The sequence below is a fragment of the Colius striatus genome, chromosome 20 (genome assembly GCF_028858725.1).
Source record: "Colius striatus isolate bColStr4 chromosome 20, bColStr4.1.hap1, whole genome shotgun sequence".
Classification (NCBI taxonomy): domain Eukaryota; kingdom Metazoa; phylum Chordata; class Aves; order Coliiformes; family Coliidae; genus Colius; species Colius striatus.
Genome location: NC_084778.1, coordinates 1,323,471 through 1,344,098, shown reverse-complemented (window position 1 = coordinate 1,344,098; position 20,628 = coordinate 1,323,471). Strand labels below are relative to the sequence as shown.

The following is a 20,628-nucleotide window of genomic DNA, read 5'->3' as shown; positions in this document are numbered from 1 at the left end:
TGACATCCCCAGAGCACTTATTTCAATGATTTATTTACCTCTTGGTGCCACTTTTGCTTAAAGCCTCAATGACAGGAGTGTGGAAGGTGGAACCCCCAGCAAAGCTTCCTCCTCCCCTTGCTTTATCTGCTGGGTTTGTCTTCTGTTCCCTCTTTGCCTTTGTCTGGTGCCTAGAGGAAGACCAGGGAGAGGGAGATTTCTTCCCCATCCTGGCAGTTTGGTTCAGGGGGTGGCTGGGGCAGGTTTGGGGCTGCAGCAGTGCCCACAGATGGTTGTGTGATGGATTGATGGGTGGAATTCCTCTGCATGGAGGGGGATCATGAAACTGCTGAGTGCTGAAGAACTCCTTGTGATGTATTATTTAGCAAATTATAATGAAAAGCAGAAAATATATGGAGGGGAGCAGACAAATGCATTCCCCAGTTGGCAAGTTATGGACTGTTTAGAGCCAGGAAGCGGATGTTTAAGAGGGTTTGGGAATTTCCATGGCTTCCCCTACAGATAAATCACCCCTCTGCTGACGGATTTATTGGGTGCCCCGCTGTTGTGTTTGATCCCAGGGGACAAAACCACTCCAAGAGCTGGAAAGAGGATAGCAAACACCTCAGTTAGAGGCTGCAGCTTTGAGTGTAGCCTGCCTAAAAGTTGCATTTGGCTGCTGAGTTGCAAGGAGTTTCTGGTCTTGGTCTCATATTCCCAAGAGTCTGTGAGGACTCACTGACATCACCCCAAAGCTGGTGCTGGGGGACAGGCTGGGCAGAAGAGTGTCTTTATGAGAGACAAGAGCCCCTAGAGCAGGGGCTGGGGTATGGGCCTCTCTTTCAGCTTCTCTTTTGTTGTACTAGAGGTTGTGCATGGCTTTGCCTATGAGATTAGAGGGTTATTTCTCAAAAGGCCATTTTTCTTAGCAGAAATGAGTATGAAGCACTTGCACCTCCTCAAGCCAGCGAGGCAGGAGCCCTGTCTTTAGCCTTCTCCTGGGCTGAGGCTAACAAGTCCGAGGGAGGGGGGTTTGGGGATCCCAGCTCCGTGCTCAGAGCTGGGGCAGGTTCCTCCCTTTGTTAAACATTAGTTAACAGCACTTGCTTGGGATGAGGTCAGTTTTTTCTCTCCACATTTCTGCCACGTTGGGGCTGGGAAGCCACTGGCAAACTGGCAGCAAAGCCCTCTCACCTCTTCTCACCGTGCCAACCCTCTCCTCCAAGTGCATAGAAACCCTTGTACAACAAACACAGCAGCAGCTGCTGTTCTACAGCCCCGGCCGGGTTCCAGCACGCTCTGTGCAGGCTCACCCTGCGGCTGTGAGTCACCCCGGGCAGCTCCCTGGTGCTGGAAGAGGGACGGAAGGCTCAGTGCCGCTGCACGGGCTGCTGCGGGGGCACCACAGCAAAGAGGGGAGACAGAGCGCTGGGGTGTCCGGGCTCGGAGCCGCGGCACGGGCTGCCCGGCCGCCCGGGCTCTGCAGCGCTCCCGCGGGCGAGGGTCGGTGGGAATGGACGGTGCGGTTCCCCGTGGAGCCGTGGGAGGCTTTTCCCGCGGGCCGGGGCCGCGGCAGCAGGGGGAGCTGCGGGATCGCGCTGCGGGGTCGCGCTGCCGGGGGCGAGGGCGGGGGCTGCGCTGGACCCGGGCGCTGGGGGGTGTTATCGCGCTTATTCCGTTGCCCCCGACTCCTGCCCCGGGCGGGGGAAGATGCTCTTAGGCGGGGTTTTTGCCTCGGCAGCGCGGGATGCTGTCTGCTCCCGCTCTCCGGGTGTTTGAGCTTCTGCGGTTTGCTGCAGGGAAATCTGTCCTTGTGTCCCTGAGCTGTGCTGCCAGCGTCCCAAAGGGCCCCACTGGGCTTCTCCTTGCGGCTGCTGCCCCCCGGGAGGCGATGCCACCCCCCTGGGCATCAGCGGGGAGGGGAATGCTCCGGGCTGAGTCCCCAGCACTGTGTGCTCCGTGTTTGGTCCCCGTGCAGAGCTGGGCAGGGGGAGCACAGAGGAGACACGTGTCTCGGGATTTTTATATACCCTCAAATGTCATCTGTGATGTGGAGGCTTCTGCACAGCCATCGTGCCACGGCAGAGCTGCCTCAGCCCTTTCCCCTGCATGTGCAGCCCCAGTGCTGTGGTGCAGTTCTTCCAGAGTGTCCCAGCATCCAGAGCCCTGTGCCTGGACTCTCCTGAGCACACTGAAGCCAGAGCCTCTTGGTCTGCCCTGTGTGTGCAGCTGCTGCACCGCTCTCAGCCCCAGCTCTGGTTTCTGTAGCCCATGGCTGGCTGGAGCCCCTTCCCAGGGCTCAATCCAGTTCTCCCAAGCCCAGAGGAAGTTCTGGTGTTGTTTCTGGTCGTGCAAATAGACAGTAGAATCTGGAGATGGTTGTGCAGGTTTTGATACCCTTAAAAATTGAGGCCAGTTTTTGCTTTAAGAACAATTAGGATGAGGAATGGAGCACTGCAGCTGTTCCTGAGCAGGGAAGCTGTTCCCCAGGCTGGGGAAGTGGCAGGTGCTGGTGAGAGGCAGGAGAAGGACATAGCTTGGCCTGTTTAGCTGTGCCTGGGACAAGGACCAGCCTCCCCCAGACTGCAGCCCCAGGGAGGAGCTGCCTTTGCTCCCTCCATCCCTCAGGTCCCCAGGCACTTCTCCTCCAGCCAAGCAGGAGACACTTTTAGCCTCGGCAGGAGCTGGTGCCAAATTTGTATGAGGAACTTCCAGCTGGTGCCGAGCTCGGGGCTCCCAAGGTCTCCTTTTGGCTGGGGTGCTGCCGGCTGGGTGAGGTGTGTGGCTGCCAGGGGCCGTTATCAGCAGCACAGATAATGTTGGTGCTTTCAGTTGTACAGCCAGGAGAAGATAAGGGGCTTGGAGAGAACTTGACTGGGTGACTAAGATAAATTTACTGTACTACAGGAAATCGAAATGTGAAATAAAGATCTCCAACAACTGAAATATTTAAAGAGATAGTGAAGCTGGGCAGGAGAGCAGCTCCGAGCCAGCCCCTCCCCCGGGACCGGCCCTTATCAATCCATCACCCGCCCGGCTGGGCTTTATAGCAGATAATAGGGTGGAGGGAGAATTGAAATAGAAACTATCCATTACAGGAGGCTGAATGACAGGTTCCCTGTGCAAAATAAGATCATAATTAACAGGAGAGAGACAGAAAGTTTTCCGCTTTCTGCCGCTGTTTGTTTCCCTGTGTGGCTCTGTGGGGCAGGATGGGCGTGAGAGGGGTGCTGAGGGGCTCAGGGCAGAGCCCCAGCACAGGCTGGTTTGCAGGTGTTGGAAGGAAACCAAAGCTACCCAGCATGAATAACTTCATCAGCCAACTGAAATAGGTAAGACAGAGGTGCCTCCACAGGTGTTTGCCTTCCCCTGGCTGAGCTGGAGCTGTTCTCAAGCTCGTTTATTCAGCATCTCCAGCTCTGTTTGTCCCTGTCCCACTCCCACTCTGCTCCTTTGGCTCCCACAGCCTGTGAAACCCCTGGAAGATTATTGAGAGGAAAGCCAGTCTCTCTTGTGTCACCTTCTGGGGGGCAGGAACGGTTTGTTGTCCAGGCTGGGCTGCAGTTTGCCTCCACATGCCTGTGGTGTCCTTCCTTCCCCCTGTGGCTCCAGGGCTGGTTTTGCTCTTTATTTTGGGAAGGTCTCAGTGCCACAGCTGCTTCTTGAGGTACTTCAAGTGTGGCTTCATGGTGGGGTCTCCAAAACAGCAGCTTTTACAGAATGTCTGTGCAATTTCTTGCTACCAGCAAGGTCACTTGGGCTCCACCTTCTGCTACTAATAGCTCTATTTTCTTAACACAGGGCTGCCAGGAGCAGAGCCGAGCCTGCCAGCCCACTCTGCTCTGTGGAATGTCTGAGGTGACTGGAAAAGTAAGTTCCATCCTAATGTCACATCAAACTTCACCTTTCCTCCCTGCATTCCTAAGGCCTCCTTGTTATTCCTTGTTCAAACAAACGACAAAATCCTCATGAACATCAGCAGGAGCCAGGTTATGTTCTCTGTCCTTAAAGTGTCCTTCAAAACAGAAATGTCCAAGTGAAAAGGATTCAGAATGGGGTTTTTTTTTCCTTCTGGCTCATTTAATTTTGCAGCAGCTTTCAGGGCACTGCTGCTGCCATCACACCCTGTAGCTGGGAATGGGAAATTGCAGTACAAGGAGAGGAGTTTGTGAAGCACTTTGAGCTGCAGTGAGAATAGACTGGGTGGGTTTAAATGCTGGAAGCTGGGGAACTGTGCTCATACGTGGGAAGCCTGACAGGGAAAGTGTCTGGAAAGGCTGATGAAACTCCTGAGTGAAAGGGAATAGCCACAGCCTTGCAGTGCTGGGAAGGAAATCATCCTGATTTGCTAGTGTGTTGTAACCCAGGACATACCATTCATAACATGAGAGGAGACACTGAAAAAACCCTGTATTATGCCTATTTTGAAGCCATCCATCTGTGCATGTACTGCACACAGTGGTAACCCTGAGCCAGAGGCTGTGGCCAGGCTCCTGAATCTGTGGCTGATTTATTCACTAACCCAGGGTAAAGTCAGTGCTCCATCTTCCTGGGGATCTGCCTCCCCTGTTGAGCCACAGGAGTCTGGAGGGCTTCAGGCAGAGGAGCTAGAGAAGGCTGGGTCACTGAATTGAAAACAGGGCAGCCACTGGGCTGCCAGCCTGTGTAATGGTGTAAGAGGTGTTGTGTGGAGAGGAACCCGACCATCTGCCTGTCAGCGAGCGAGGCTCCAACGGCTCGTCATGTAAAACGCTCAGATTGCCTCATTTCTGAGATGAGACAACCTAAAAATGCCCAAGGTAGGGGAAATGGATCCATCATTATCTCTTGCTCTCTTCCTCGCTGCAGTCACCCCGTGTGATGGAACGTGGCTCAGGGCTGAAGTATCAGTACAGATGTCTGGGGGGAACTGGAGCCTTTCAAGCCGTGCTGTTGAGCTGCCTCCAGACCCTGGAAATGAGGCAAACAAAGTGAGTGTGCTGATCCAACTGATCCAGCACAGCCATTGTGTGCCAGCCTTTGCATAACCTTCAGAAAGCCTTTGTGGGTGTGAATCCAAAGCCCAGAGCACAGGGACGCCCGGGGTGCGCTGCAGCATCACTTGGGGTTCAGGCCCTTGGGCTGGAGGGACACAGGGGTCTATCCCAACCCAGGCTTTGAGTTACCCCATGCACAGGTGCTGCCCTGGAGTGGTTTGGTTCTCTTTTGTTTCCCATGCAGAGCCCTGGCTGGGCAGGGCGGCCCTTGGCTCTCCTGCAGCCCCTACCTTGGGTATGAGCTTTCCAGTCTGTAAAGGACTAAAGGGAGTTGGCAAAACTGGGGTTACCAGTGCTCCCACACCCCTTCCAGCTGATGCTGCCCTGTGCCCCTGCAGTGGGCAGCCCAGGAGGGACAGAGCCAGGAGGGACACGTGCCCCCAGCCCCGTGTGATCAGAGCACGGTGCTGCTGCCAGATTGCCGTGTCTGCTCCAATGAGCTTTAACTCCGTTTCTCCCCGAGCAATCACAAGCACTTTCTCTTCCTTCAGGTGGTCTTTTCCCATTTTGCTCTTTCCAGTCCCAGGACCCAGGGCAGTCACATCTCATCACACCTTCTCTCCAGCCCTCTGTATGTCCTGCTGCTTTTCTGTTGCCATCAGTTTAGCCGTGGGCTCCCCTCCCTGCTGCCTCCCTCCCGTGCTAACCACAGCTGATTTGGGAGTGAAGCTCAGCCTTCAGAGCCCTGGTGGATGCAAATGCAGTGCCCTGCAGCCAGGCTTTCCCAGGCTGTACCCAGCAGCTTTTCATGCAGACAGGAGGGCTGCTTTCCCCATTTTTTTAGAGGGGGGAAGGTCAATCCCTTTGAAAACTTTCCCCTAGAGAGGTTGTCACAAAGTGGATACCCAGGAGGTTTTTAGGACCTCTGTTGGCTGCTGAAGAAGTGCAAGGCTACCATGCAGTGACACTGCTTTCCTGAAGGTTCAGTTATCATTGGTATTAGTAGTCTTACAATAACAATAAGTGGGCTGTCCCACTCTGAAGTGCTGAGGTCTGTGCCTTTCTTGCCCTTAGCTTGCCTGGCCTTCAACCTGGACTAGAAACCATTCAGCTGCAGGTTGCACAACACAGGATCATCTGCACTGGGAATCAATAAAAAGGGGAGATACAAGGACATGGAAATAAAAGCTCAGTCAATAGGGAGTCCGTCCTGCTCCCCTGCACCAACTATCAGCTCAGCAGAACGCTTCAGCTGCGTGATTCAGGGTAAGCAAGTGTGTGCTTTTCAGCCCATTGCTGTTCAGCAGCTCAGCCTGTGCTGAAGTGCTTTGCTGAGCAGGGGCTTTGCTGTCTTCCTGTTTTTCCTTGGGCAGGAGAATTAAACTCGTGTTGGTATCACCTATTAATAAGGCAGCGAGTAGCCCAGGCAGGGCTGTGCAGTGCAACGGAGCTCATCATTTTTCTATATATGAGCAATTAAGCTGCACCAGGAGGCCTGTGTCTTTATATCATCACCTAATGACAGTGCAAAAGTATTCAGGGGAAGGAGAAAGAACAAAATCACATCCATATTTAATTGGCAAAGTTATCACCTTCGCTTCAGAGCCCTAACTTACAGCCCTTCTGGCTCATTTCCAAGTCAGAGCTATTTGCCCAGGCTGGAAAGCAGGTAAAGTGGCCTCATATTATGCTTCTGCAACAAAACACTGTTTGAAAGCTCGTGAGCGTGCTCCCACCTGCAGCAACTCACACAGAGCCTCTTCCCTTTGCAGCAGCTTCACAGAGCCTCTTCCCTTTGCAGCAAATGCAGGTATCTTTGAGCTGTTTGATTCATTTTTTTTAAAGGAAATTTTTTGTGATGGTGTTGTTATGATCATCATCATCATCATCATCATCATGCTCATCATCCAGCCTCACACCTGCCTGTCAGATTCCATTGTCCATAGCACTGAACCCAGGGGCGCTGGGTGTCCCTGGGCACAGCAGCCTGGCCCTTCCCCACGCAGCCCTTCCGTTCTTCCTGAGGTCTTTTTATCCCTGTAAGTAAATTCTCCACCCTGCTGTTGTCATCCCTGTGTCCCTCTCAAGTCTCTCTGATTCCTGGTTGTGTTCCCTGGGGCTCAGCATCTTTGTGCCCACCCCTGGGCCATGTCTTTGGGGACAGTGTGGCTGAGCGAGGAGCACTCGGGGCCGTCTGCTTTCCTCGTGCAGGTGAGGAAATCCATTGCTGTTGCAGGGGGCTGTGTCTGTTCAGCCAAATACCTCATTTACCAGCTGCTTTATTTTGTTTTGCATGTTCTGGGGTCCTCCTGTTGATTTGTGATGCTTTGCTCAGACCCCAGGGTTAAACTGAAGCTATTTTTTAACTCCCCTCCCGAGGCGTTGCTGAGCCTCGCCTGGTGATGGAGGTGGCAGGACCCTCAGGTTTCATAATGTGGCTCCACACTCCCCAGCTGCCTTTAAGTGTCTGTGTCAGTGTGGTGTCTGGCAGCTCCTTCTGAGGGTTGCCCCGTGGCTGCAGCAGAGGAGAGCTCCAGCTCCAGCACAGGGACACTGAAGGACTCCCAGCCGCAGGGGGAGAGCAGGTCTGGCCCCTGGCAGCTGATGCTGGGAACGACCAGAGGAAATCCTCACCAGGAAAGAGGGGCTTTGCCCACCCAGCCCTCCCTGGCTCTGCAGTGCCCTGTGCAGGGGATGTTGCTTTACCATGTTCTGAAGAGACAGGGGAAAAGGGAGAAAAAGCAGAGGAGAAATATCGATACCTTCCATCTCCTCCAGCCCAGTAACTAGCCTTTGACACTTCTCTGCCACTTCAGCTTCACAAAGCCCCAGCTCTCTGAAGATTAATTGATGTAGGCCACTCAACCTATTTTCAAATCCCTTTCAGTTACCATTCAAAACCTTCTGATTTATTTTTTTATGAAGTCACCAGGCTGTTTTATGGATTCTCAAATGATTGTCCAGCTGGACAAATTGGATTCTTAAAGCTGGTTCTTTAAAGAAAAGGATGTGATTTGACAAGACAAGAACCAGCTCATCTTTGAGACAGGGGGATAAACACAAAAAAATAATCCCATTCTTGGAGTGAGGTGTAACTCAATAGGTGTCACTGATAATCTTATCTGGCTGTGATGGGAAGGGACCCACACAAAGGGCCCCGGCCGGGCTGCAGGGCTGATATGCTTCTGATTAATAGGACTGTCCAGCTCGTGCAGAGCCTTGGGAAGGTGATTAATGCCATTTGATACGAACTCCAGCCCCCTCCCCTTGCTGAGGCCGTGCTGGGGGCAGCTCCTGCCTCCACTGATGGATTGACTCACGCCCCTGTGTGCAGCGCTGGCAGGGGGGTGACAGAGGGGCTGACACCCCTGACTTGTGCTGAGCTTTGTAAGTTGCTCCCTGGTGCTGCAGCTGGTGTTTCTGATGGAGTTTTTGTTGCTCAGATCCTGCTTTCCAGCAGAGCCCAGGCACCTACTGTGTCACCCCAGGCTTTGCAGGCAGCATGACCACGTTTAGGTCTAGTGTAGGAATGGGGCAGAATAGCTGTGGAGCCTGAGCCATGCATTTCTGATCTCTGTGAGCCCAAACAGGGATGCTCCTGTAAGATCTCTTCCATACCTGCTGCCAGTCAGTGCAGATGCCCTTTTGGAAGTGCCTGAATAAAGCCTGCGTGTGGAAATGTGGCCAAGGCAGTTGCACCTCCAAGAACAGTTGGAGTGAGGACCACTGGGAGAGAAACATCTGGAAGTCCTGTCTGCAAGTGCCTTGTCTGCTTGGAGATGTGCTCAGGCAGAGCCCATGTGAGGCACCTCCTAAAATGAGCATTGCTGGGAGCTCTGGTGTGCTGGGTGCTGGAGCTGCTCTGATGCGCTTCGTCACAGCACCCCTGGGCTGCCGTGGCTGCAGCTCAGGCTGGTGGGGGGTGATGCAGGTGAGTTGTGCTGGGCCACCATGGGCTTTGGTGGCAGAGCCACATGGCCTCACGCTGCTGGTGTTTGGCTTGGGCTGCAGGGAGGAGAGGTGAGGAGAAGGGACCTGTGGGCACTGCAGCCTCGGGACTGCAGCCCGGCCGTGAGCCAGAGCATCAGCTGTCCCGGGCTGACCAGGGCTCACCTGAGCTCCTTCTGTCCAGGTAATCTTTTAATTGCAAGCTTTTGCTTTTCATTTCTTGACTATTTATACTCTGAAAATTTCACAGCTAGCAGTTAGTCTGAGTAGTGGCAATGCATCATAACTCCTACCTGTTCTCTCTATCGAATGACTCCAGGTGATACTTTATATCTTATTACGATTATTTATTATGATGTCCAGTTTAGTTCTGTAGCAGAGGGACATCATTAACCTCCCCTGCAGTAAAGAGAACTCTCCATGTTGTTTTTCAAAGCCATTAAAGCTTTGAAAACTCTTTTTTTTCCCCCCTCAAACCCTCCAGGGCTGCAGAATAAATGCTGACACAGGTCAGCTAACGGAGGAGGAGCACAAACCCTCCCGCTGCGTCTCACTGAACTGCACACGGAGCTCCAGAGGAAGCAAGAAGTTATCTGCTTGTTAGAAAACACACGTCTGCTGCTGGGAACTGGAGGCAGATTTGCATGGTGGTGAGATGAGGGGATGGTTTGGTCTCAGGAGGGGTGGGAGATGCCAAGGGAGGTCTCCAAGGACAAGTGTCACTGGGGTGTGCACAGGGAGCTGGGGTGCAGGCTCCACCGTGTGCAGGGCTTGGCAGCTGTTTGGGCCGGTCCATGGGCATCAAAGCAAATCCCCTTGCTCCTCCAAAAAGCCTGTAGAAGCCCCCATGGTCTTCTTGTCATCTCAGGAGGCTGCTGTTGGCTGCAGTGGCTTTGGGTGCTTTTTCACTGTGCCTGCCGTGGGGAGAGCGAGGGGTGTCTTTTACAGATTACTGCCTTCAGCAGCTGCATATGGTCACTTAACAGCTATTTATGGGCACCTAATGCTCTCTGCAGATGCTGCTTCTGGGGGTTGGGGCTGCACTTAGTGAGAGTGGGGAGAACCTCTCAGTTTTCCATGGCTGGCTGAGGCTTCAGCTCAGATACAGCTAATTGCTGGAAGCATTGTGAGGCTTAATTAGTCATATGGGGAATTTTATCTGGAGAGAGGTGGAAGCAGATGCTGTGTCTCTCACCTGGGCAGGTAGCTCCTGGAAACGTGGATCCACTCTGGAGACTGTGTTTGTCTCAGGACTGAGAGGTGATCCCTGTTAAAATCCTGTCTGTGTAAGAGGGATGCTCACACCCTACAAAGTCTCCTTGCTTCCCATCTTGTGTTCCTCCATACCCAGAAGATCCTGGAATAAGATGTTCCCCATCTCCTTGTAACCACAGGCTGCTTTGACATGATGGCTGGTGGCAGTAAAGCCTTTGTAGATGTCCCTGTTTTTTGGAAGCCTGTTGTGCTGACCATATGGCTGGGGAATACAGAGGCTACATTTGTGATGGGATGCTAATGAATTGGTAGCTTCATCTGGCCTGTCTGTGCCTCTCAAAAACCAGAAAATGCTGTTCATTAAGCTCTTGTTAAAGTGCCATCATAGAGAGAAAAGCATCTCTATATACACATTAAAAAAGCTGCAGTCCCTTGTTGTTCTCTTCCCAGGTCTTCCAGATGAAATTGTCTCCATTTGTAAGCCAGGAGATATTTTCCTAATGGCTGTGACTACATTGCTGTTGTTCTGGCTGCACAAACCTGCTCCTGTAGCTGTGCTGCATCTCAGGAGGGGTGGTTACTTCCTTTCCTACTAAGCAGACACTGTGACTTGAGGGAATATTGGGAATGAGGAACTGTTTTCACATGGCCACCTACCCCAGGCATCTGTGTCTCCCATGCACCTGCTTGCAGCACCTCCATCCCCATGTCCCAAGGAGCTCTCTCCCATGTCAAATGGTGCCTGCAAATGAGACTTCATCACACATGGAATCATTCTTAGTGCCATTTAAAAGGCTGAGGTGTTGAAGCCCAAAAGAAGTTGAAGGGTGTGCCTACCTGGGAACTCACCTTGGGCTGTAGGTGCTGGAGCAGAGCATCCATCACCCCAGGGTTAAGTGGGCAGGGACCCCTTGGCATTGTGAGCAGATGAATAATTATGGCATATTAATATTATCTGTAGCTCTTCCAGCAGACTGTGTTGGAACTTTGCTGCCTGACCAGAAATCCTCCCTGGCTCGTCTGCAGGAGCTTTCAGCCTCCCGTGTCACCTGGATGAGCTGGACAGAGGGGCCTGGACCTGCAAAACACAGGCTGCTGTAAGTGGTGATCTGCTGAGCTGCCCCAAGAGCCACTCCTGTGGGTGCTGTGCCCTGGGCTGGATGCAGACCTCACCTCCTGAGCTGTGAAGAGGTTTTACCCCGTGTTACCTGCTCTAACACCCAGGCAGGGCAGCGGAGCTGGGCTGTGTGGGTCAAACTGCTGCTCTCTCTGCTGCTGCAGGGCAGGTGAAGCTCACAGGCAGTGATCCTCCTCCAGCACCCACAGGCTGCTGCTTGGAGATGTGCCCCATGTTCAGGGTGGTGCATCCCACCGTGGGCAGCACCGTCCGGAGGGCAGCGGGTACCCGGGTGCTCCAGAGGCATCCCGCTCTCTGCACTGTAAATGCAGGAGAGTGTTTGTGGCTGATGCACCACAGCAAGCTGAGCTTTCAGAGCTTTCCTGCTGAGCAGTGTGGGCTGTTTCCCAAAAGCCTGTCAGCCCTGGGTGCCGGGGCAGGGATGGAAAGAACAAGAGCTTGAGATGGGAAAGGAAACTAGGCCAGAAAATGCAGCAGATAGTTTGCAAAAGGATGATCCAAGCAGCTTTGATATGGATATGTTCCCTCGCAAAGACACAGCACTGGAGAAGCTCTTTATCAGTGTCAGGCGATGACAAATGACAGCGGGGGACAGTCACGGGGCTGCGGCGCCTCGTCGCAGCTGCAGCACCTTGGAAACGGTGCAGGTACCGCTGCCGGCCCCGGGCCCGCTCGGCCCTAATTAATCACCCAGCAAAAGGATTGTCCTTTCCCTTCTTTTTATAGCACAATGAATGAGGGAGGGAAGATGAGGAGGAGGCAGATTGCATGGAGGTGCTTTGGGGTGCTGGCGTGGGCACGAGGGCGCTGCCGCAGCGCTGGCTGGGGGCGGCACGCGGGACCTGCCCCGTGTCTGGGGGCTGTGGGGAGCAAGGGGAGGGGAGGCAGCAGCAGTCAGAGCCGGGCTGAGGGCTGGGACCCTTCCTGCAGGAGGCCAAGGGTGGCCACACGGCAGCAGGGCTGCTTCAGTGAGAAATGAAAGCTTAAAAGGGGGAAAATCAAGCCCGAGTTTCTTACCATCACCTCCAGGCTGCTTTTTTTTGAGCCCCCCTGAAGCCTTGTCTATATAAAGTTGAATTATATGGTTCTTTGACTCTTTACTAGAAATTGCTCTGAATGACTTTTTCCCCCCTCTCTAATCTGTTTCATTTCCAGCACTGCTGTGTCTCACAGGGGAATATCTGTAGCTGTGGGCTGGCTCGTTCCCCTGCTGCCCAGGGCTCCTAATCCAGCTGCCCTCTGCTCCAGCCCAGGGCAAGAGCCTGTAATGAACATGTTACACAAGTGCTTGGGAATGGACCTGGAATCTCGCTTTCAAGTAGGATTTTCGTGTGTGTGTGTGTGTCTGAGCGATCTCTGGGCGTTCAGAAGTGAAGGGGATCGCTTCCCAGCAGCTGTGCTTTGGTTAAGCACCTTCCTGATGGGATGGCTGGAAATGCTGGTGGCTCAGAGCTCACACTTAGGAGCCCCTCGGTTGTGGAGTGAGTTTGGGAACCTGGAGGGATGGAGCATCACCCAGCCATGTGTCCTCTGGAGATGGCAGCAGGGAAACGGGGCCGTTTGGTGGCACTGCTGTCACTCGGTGCTGGGCTGCAGCAGCTCTCAGCACAGCCCAGCCTGCCCAGGGGTCCCCAGTCCTGAGGGTGGGCTCAGAGACTGAACAAGTGGGAATTAAAATGACTCTGTTTCTCTTTCTAGAAGCACCAGACAAGACTGAGGGTTGTATGTGGGTGTCGTCTCTGGCCTGCTGGGCTCAGTGGGAGTCGTTTGGTTTGGCTTGTCCTGGCTAAGTCCCACTTCAGGAGCAGCCAGGCTGTGGGTTCAGCCCAGCTGGGATGCTCCCAGTGCCCATGAGGACGGCGTCTGTGTGTGATGAACACGGTGGTTTCCCTGCCTGTGATGAGCCTCATTTCCCCCAGCTCCCATATGGTATTTTTCTTCCTGTTATTGCTATTATTGTACTTATTTTGTGAAAAACACTCGAGAGCAGCGCTGCTGGGGCAGCCCTGTGCTGTGAAGCACCCCTGAGTGCCAGGCTGGGCTGGGGGCGCTCGGGCAGCTGGGGCTGGGGGGATGCAGCCCTGCTCCCTTTTGGGATTTGCCTTGTTACCAGCATCTCACAGGTGAAGCCGTGTTGGGATGTGACGTGTGGTGTGTGCCTGGTGTGTGCTGGCAGTGCCAGGGTGCTCCAGGCTGCTGGGATGTGCTGCAGCATGGGCTCTCTTGTTTGGGGAGGTCAATATTTGTCTCAGAGACCCCAAGGCTGACACCAGGCTCAGGTGCTCTGCAGAACCCCCTGGTGCTGTACCATGTCCTGGCTCAGGGATGCTGCTGTCCCAGCCCTTGGGGAGTGGGTTGGCTTCTCCCCACCTCCAAATTCCCTGTGATCTGTTGATTTCCCAAGGCAGCGAGGCTGGGGTGGGACATTACACACCCCCCACACCATACACACACCATACACACACAATACACACACAATACACACACAGACTAATGAAACTGCTGGTTTATCTCGCTTTGCTCGTGCTGGGAGCTACATTAATAAGAGCTGACAGGTTTGAAATAGCTGATCTGCCTTGATTCAGGTTGCAAATGCAGCAATTGTGAGAGCAACTGGGCCATGGGATTGAGTGGGGGGCTTTGCAGTTTCTGGGCTGGAGCTGTAAAGGATGGCTCTGGCAGAGCCAAAGCATCCAGGGGCCCTGTCCACTTGTCTCCATAAAATCAATTCAGGCTTCAGTGGGAAAAAGAAGTGGTGCAGCCTGGATCGTTGAGGGCCTGGGGCAGGATGAGGCAGTGAGAGACCACACATCTGGCCCTGAATGGAACCCAGCTCTGCAGCCCTTGAGAGGTGGTGGATACCTTTGCAATTGCTTGTATCAAGGGGAGAAATTACTTCCCTTCCTCCCTCTTATCCAGATCTACTAAGACTTTGCCCAAGTTTGGGTACTTGAAAAGCTTGAACCAGCTTGTTTCATGTATGGCAGAGGAGCAGGATGTCTGGCAGTGACAGAGCTGTTCATAGTGTGAATCATTTCATATACATATATCAACCAGTGGAAATCCATTGCTAATACTCTTGGTGAGGTGTTGGTGAGGAGAGCAGCAGCACCCACGAGTGCTGCTTCACCCACCATGTGCTGATACCTGCTGCTGCAGGGGGGGAGCAGGATGAGACCCCAGGACTGTGCTGGATGCCAGAGAGGCTGCGTGTCCCTCAGCAGGGGCTGGGAGGTCTGTGCTGGGGAGATATTGGGTGTGATTTCCCACGGCAGGTCCCTGCTTTCAGCCAAAATAGCATGTGCAGAAACATAAAGGCTTATTTCTCCTTCTCCTCCCTCCTCAAATTGAAGCACAAATGTGACAAGTGTTATGATTAAGGCTGAGCCATGGCCTCGAACATCTCTCCCCTTGCAGATTACTATGTAAATCAGCCACTTAATGGTGCAGCTTCCCAGAACCAGGCAGTGCCAGCCTGGGGGGCACCGGGTGAGGCCCCAGCCCGGCCTGGGGGACACCACTGAGCACTTCAGATGGCACCTGGCTGATGCAAACCTGGCCAAACCTGTCACTTCCTCAGCCTTTTTAGTAGTAACTTGTGGTTTTTTTTCTCAGCACCTCTCGTCTGAAGAGCCAGGAGGGTTTGCAGTGCTGGGGCATGAGAGGAGCTGGGACACCTCCATGAGACACCATCCCCAGGGTCTGCCTTTGGTCTGTGCAGCCCTGCAAGAGGAGGTGCTTTTCCTGCTGCCCTGACTCTGTAAAACTCAGGCTTACCCAGTCAGAGGTGGTGGTGATGGTGCTGGGGAGCAGGAGAGGCTGTGCTGGGAAGAGCTGGGTTTCCTCCCAGCCCGGCAGGACCTGTGCCCTCTGTGCACAAACACCTCCTGCCTATAGATGCAGAGAGGGGAAAGGGAGGCTGGGTGTGATGGATGAGTGAAGTGCAGGTTTATTACATCAGGTTTCCTCTGCCACAGCTCTAAGTGACCCCCATGCACGAGGCCACCGGACCTGGCCGTTCCCAGGCGTGGGGCTGCCGGTGCTGCCTTCCCGTCACAGCCTGCTCACGTCCCTCCTCCTCCCCTCTGCCCGGGGTATCTCGTGCTCTAATAACTCAACCCCCCCATAAATTGAAGGCTGCTTGTTTCTGCTGGGTTTTAATCTCCCTTATTTTGCTGCTTACTCTGTAGGAAGGTTGCAATGGCAGCAGGATGTGGTGGGCTGCACCGGGGTGGATGTCGCGAAGCAGCGATGATGGAAGTGGCTTCAGAGTGAAGCTGTTATTGATGAAGGCTCCAACCAGGGAAGGTACAGCAGGCTCATGTTCCTGAGCTCACACAGGTCCTACCTGCCCGGCACCATCCATCTCTCAGTTGCATTCATCCATTTGCTAGGACACCTTGGCTGTGGATGGCAGCCTGCCTGCCAGCTCTGGGCCCTTCCAAAGGATCAAAACAAATTAACTCCAGAGCTGCTGCCGCTGTGAGCGAGGGAGCCCTGGGGGGATGGCACCTCCAAACCCTGGGAGTCCTTCCAGAGCTGATGTGGGGCTGTGGTGGGACTGAGCAGAGCTCCCACTGCCGCCCCTGGGCCCGGGGGGTGGGTTTGGGGGGTGGGAGCTCGGCAGAGCTGCTCGGCCAAGGGAAATGCAAATACGGGACAATCAGCCCGGCAGCAGCCGAGTCAGATGTGATGAAACCCAATCAGTTAATAACACTTCACAGCAGCAGAATTGCAGATGAATGGGTTTTTAAATGACTTTTATTTTTTTTCCCCTTACCAGAACTGTTCCTCTGGATCTTTACTGAAACCCCCCCATTCTGGCTCATACCTTGCACAAAGAGCTGCTGGTTTCGAAGCCCAGAGCCAGGGTGTCCTGGCAGAGCTCATACCTCCTGGCAAGGGCCCTCTGTCCTCACAGCTGCATGAGGAGGGTCCCACAGGAGCACCCTGGGAACCCCCAAGCAGGGACCCCCCTGGATGCTGCACCCAGCCACCCGGCACGGGAGCAAAAGGCTCAACAGCCACAGCTGACAGCGTGAGGAAGAGAAGGCTGTGGAAGACCTGGGTAGTAATCAAGGCTAATTTGTTGATTTGCTGTCTGGAATCATTTCTGGCAGTACTTTTCCTCCCCCTCCCCACAATTTGCTGCCAGCACGAGCCCTCCATCCTCCCCCAGCCCCGCGCCGGCTCCTGCTGCCTGATGACGGGCTGTCAGGATGATTGATGTGTTCTTGCTGGAGAAGGTGAGTCCCTCTGCCGTGACAGCCGGGTCTGGCAGCCAGGCAGAGCCTCACCCTGCATGGCACCCTCCTCCTCAGGTACTTGTGTTTGCCTGCACAGTCCTGCCAAGGTCAGAAGCCCCCGAAACTCGGGCGTCCTCCCCGCAGCAGCCCCTTGGGTGGCTGGATGAGGGCTGCAGGAGGGGCTGCTCGAGGCAGCCACAGCTTGGGCAGCTGGGCAAGGGCTGGGGTTGCCCCTCGCAGCAGGTCACTGAGGGACCTGGGCTCTGTCCTGCTCTGGCTGGGGATGGAAGGTGCTCATTTGGCCACTCAAGATGTGGTGATGTGGCTTCTCTAAGGTCAAACAGCAAGTTTCCCAGTGCTCCCAGGCACGTGGCCCTGGAGCCTCCCTGGCCTTGGCAGCTCTGCAGAAGCTCCCAAGAGTTATTTTGGGGTTTCATTTGTTAAGTCCTGGGTTATTTTGCTCCTTGTTGGAGGTGGGTGCCAAGCCCCAGCCTCCTGCTGCAGGGAAGCAGGGGGGAGGCATCAAAGGGCAAAAGGGACGAAGGTCCTCAGAGCAACACCAGAGACTTTCCCACTGATGCCTGGGGCAAAGGGGAATTCAGCCCTGCTTGGAGCTCAGCTGGTGTCTGGGATGGGGCATCTGCCCCAGGGAAGGGCAGGAGCAGATGCTGCAGGATTTTGAAAGCTATGAATTCAGAACGTGTTAATGAGGAGAACCATCAGCAATTCAAACTGATCACCCACAGGAGCCTTGTGCAGGAAAATACACCACAGAGTGCAAAGAACACGGCCTGAAATCCCAGAGCACAGGCTGGGCTCTGTTCCCTGAGGGACCACGGCCAGCAGAGCCTGGGGATCTTTGCTGAGGCTGAGGAGGGAAACCCAACTGGGATGGGTGTTTGTTTCAGCCCTGAGACACTCTGTGAGCGTGTGGATGGGGCAGCTGAGGTGTGTTGGAACGTGGGGATCTCCTGTGCTTATTCACACACTTTGCTGGAGAACTGTGTGGGAAAACCAGGATAAGCCCAGTTTAAGCAGACTCCTCCAGATACCCAGCGTGGCTGACTGGGACTGGGCCACTGCAGCCCATCAGCTTCTCCTCAGCACGTGCTGCTCCTGCCTGGTGCCTGTGGCTTTGTGCAGTGCTGCCAGGAGAAAATACCATACACCAGGAAAAAAATCTGCCTTAAGTCTTTGCAAAGCCCCAGATAATGCACTGCCAGAGAGAACAACCGGGAGCAAAAATAATTGCTCTCCTCTTTTTCTCCAGCTTTTCTTATCAACGACTTTATCACCTTTGGTTTTATTTTACACCTTATTTAGACTTTACTGTAATCCCAGCTATTTCAAAATTGACACCTCCTTAATACCTTGTCTAACACCTCTGACACCTCTGGCTAATGCCCAGGCCCTTCTGGAGCACAAAGCAGCTGCATGGAGAACGGGGAAAAGCTACAATGGAGAGAGAGACAGAGATATTATTTACTGCCCAGGCTCTATGAATAATAACCTCTGATGGGAAAGGGTGGGGGCCAGCTTCCCTCTGCAGCTGAACTTTGGTTCTGCCCCCATTAGTCTGCATCTGCCCCTGTCTTACTGCTGGAGGCTCCTGCAGCAAGTGTTATATGGGCTGGAGACATGGGAGGATTCATTGTTTGGGGGAAGCTGCAACCCAGAAAGGCTCAACTTTAGTGAACTGAGGCAAATGGATTCTTCTGAGCCACCCTGTGCCATGCTCAGCCCCGTGCAGGCTGTGCCCTCTGGGGGGGTGCTGCTGGCAGGGTGGGTTTGGCATGGTGGGTGCTGTGCCACGCTCTGGCCCTCGCTGCCAGCCCTCACGCTGCCTGCTGGGGGCTGATTCCAGGGCTGAACATCTCCCCTGTCTGCAGGGAATCCCTCTTTTGCAATAGCAAGAGTTAATAAAGAGCTCTCAAATATCCCTGCTGTTTGGGTTGGCAGGAGCTCCAGCAGGGTGCTGGGGCACCAGAGGGGTCCCTGGTGCCTCTGCTCCCTCCAGTGCCCCCAGCAGCCCTGACATTTCCTGGCAGTCTGACCTGGAAGAAATCCTGTTACAAGCCCAGCACTGGTGATAAAACAGCAATGCACTTTTTCTCTCCTCCAGTCTCTGAGCCTGAACAGTGTTGCTGCATTACCTACATTTAACTACCCATTACACAACCTGTATCTCTAAAGAGAGGGATCTGGCAGCTTTATTATAAGTTTATTACATGCTAATTCAAGCAAATAAATTTGCTCCAGCTGTGGAGCAAAGGAGATTAATAACCTTGGAGATCACTTTGCTGCTTTGATGAGTTTCTTGAACAGAGCAGAGTATATTTAGGAAGAGCAACTAGATTAGTCAAAAAACCCCTTTAATTATTAGTGACACTGTGCAAACTGCTTGATATGAGTGGAATACCAACAACTTCACTCCCTGACCTTATTATTCAAACAAACACCTCTCATTAATAGCAACATGACTTACTCATCCCCACATGAGGTGCCAGGGGGGTGGTTTGGGTGTCCCCCTGCGTCAGCCGCCGGGGGTTTGATGAGCTTTCTGTGCTTTGGGACAGTCTGGGTGCTCAGCCCTTCCTCTGCTCGGGGTGTTTGAGGCTGGGGTCAGTTCTGCACTTGATTTAGGTTTCTCTACAGGTGCTCAGGACTGGGTGCTGTGAAGTGCCTCAGTGCTGCTGGTCTGCCATGGTCAGAGCTGGGATTGCAGGCTCTGCTCTTGCTGCTGGGTCGTTGCCACCTCGTTTGCTGGAACCCAGGGCAGGTGTGCCCTTGCTGGCTCATCGTTGATGTAATGAGCTGCAGGTGGGATGCTGAAGCAGGGCAGGGAGCTGCTGGAGAAAAGCCAGAGGAGGGCTGCTAAGATGCTGAGGGGACTGTAACGTCTCTCTGGTGAGGGAAAGCTGCAGGAGTTGAAGCTGGTCAGCCTGGAGAAGAGACGCCTGTGCAGGGACCTCAGCAACACCTGTAAGTGCCTAAAAGATGGGTGTCAGCAGCATTAGGTGATGCTTTTTTTCCTGTAGTATCCAGCAACAGGACAAGGGGTGATGGACACAAGCTGGGACACAGAAAGTTCCGCTGGGACAGGAGGAGAAACTCCTTTGGTGCTGAGGTGAGGGAGCCCTGGCCCAGGCTGCCCAGGGAGCGTGTGGAGGCTCCTCAGGAGGTTTCCAAACCCACCTGGACACGTTCCTGTGCCCCCTGAGCCAGGGGAAGCTGCTCTAACAGGGGCTGGGGCTGCAGCAGCTCTGCAGGGCCCTTCCAGCCCTGGGCTTCTATGAGTCTATGCAATGTCCTGTGCCCTTAACCTGCAGTGGCTGCCCTTGAGGCTGATGGATGGAGGTGGTGGCAGCTCTGGTGAAGCAGAGAGGACACAGAGCACCCATCCGCATCACTTGCTGCTTCCCTTCATCTTCTCTGGTCCCATTTCACTTGCTGGCTCAGCAGAGGCTGGGAGCTGGGGGGGAGGTTGCTGTGTGGAGCCCAGGTCACTGTGTGGGGCCTGTCAGCCTCTGCAGGGACACTGTGGTTCCAATTGCTCTTCAGAAAGCAGCACCTCAAGAATATTCTCCTGCAGGTGCTCCCTGCCCTGTGTCTGTGCCTCCCAGGGCAGCCCCTTCTGCCCTCACACGCTCTGCTCTCTGTAGAGCAGAGCAAGCACAAGTGCTGTTAAATACAGCCCAGGCTGGGGCTCCAATCAAAGCAAGGCTTTTTCTCTTTGATTCCCCGAGCGTTTGGGTTTTGCAGCCCTGCTGAAGGGTTGTCAGCACAAGAATGGGGCTGAAGGAGCAATCCTGGCATCGCTATTGACTCAATTATTTTGCCTCTTGATTCGGCGTGCAGGAGGCCGTGATGCTGATTGCTGATGGCAGCATTGTTCAGGGCAGGATGCTGAGGGACCTGGTTTGAGGTGGATGCAAAGCCCCCATGTGGAGCAGCGCTGGGCACCCTCAGCCAGCAGCACCCCAGCTCCGGGCTGCACCGGGGCCGTCACCTTGCTCTGGGGACGTTCCCAGCGCTGCTGGGGATCGATGGGGCTGGGAGAGGAGAGGCTGCATTTACACACTGTCATGAGCATCAGTATTGACAGCTGGGCTGTGTGTCCTTCGGA

At 54.1% G+C, this 20,628-nt stretch overlaps 1 long non-coding RNA gene across 7 annotated transcripts; it reads left to right on the top strand.

The window, feature by feature from the left end:
• Positions 1-2,988: 2,988 nt before the first annotated feature.
• LOC133627383 (uncharacterized) lies at positions 2,989-18,838 on the top strand. 7 transcript variants are annotated; one of them, XR_009820125.1, is made up of 10 exons: positions 2,989-3,311; positions 3,781-3,849; positions 4,828-4,949; positions 6,030-6,221; positions 8,546-9,087; positions 9,388-9,553; positions 10,107-11,215; positions 12,412-13,185; positions 15,447-15,564; positions 16,040-18,838. It is a non-coding gene; the product is annotated as an uncharacterized LOC133627383 (long non-coding RNA). The 7 variants fall into 7 exon arrangements; XR_009820127.1 differs by having other exon boundaries at positions 8,546-9,553; positions 10,107-10,163; positions 11,080-11,215; XR_009820126.1 differs by having other exon boundaries at positions 8,546-9,553; positions 12,412-12,574; positions 12,955-13,185.
• Positions 18,839-20,628: the final 1,790 nt, after the last annotated feature.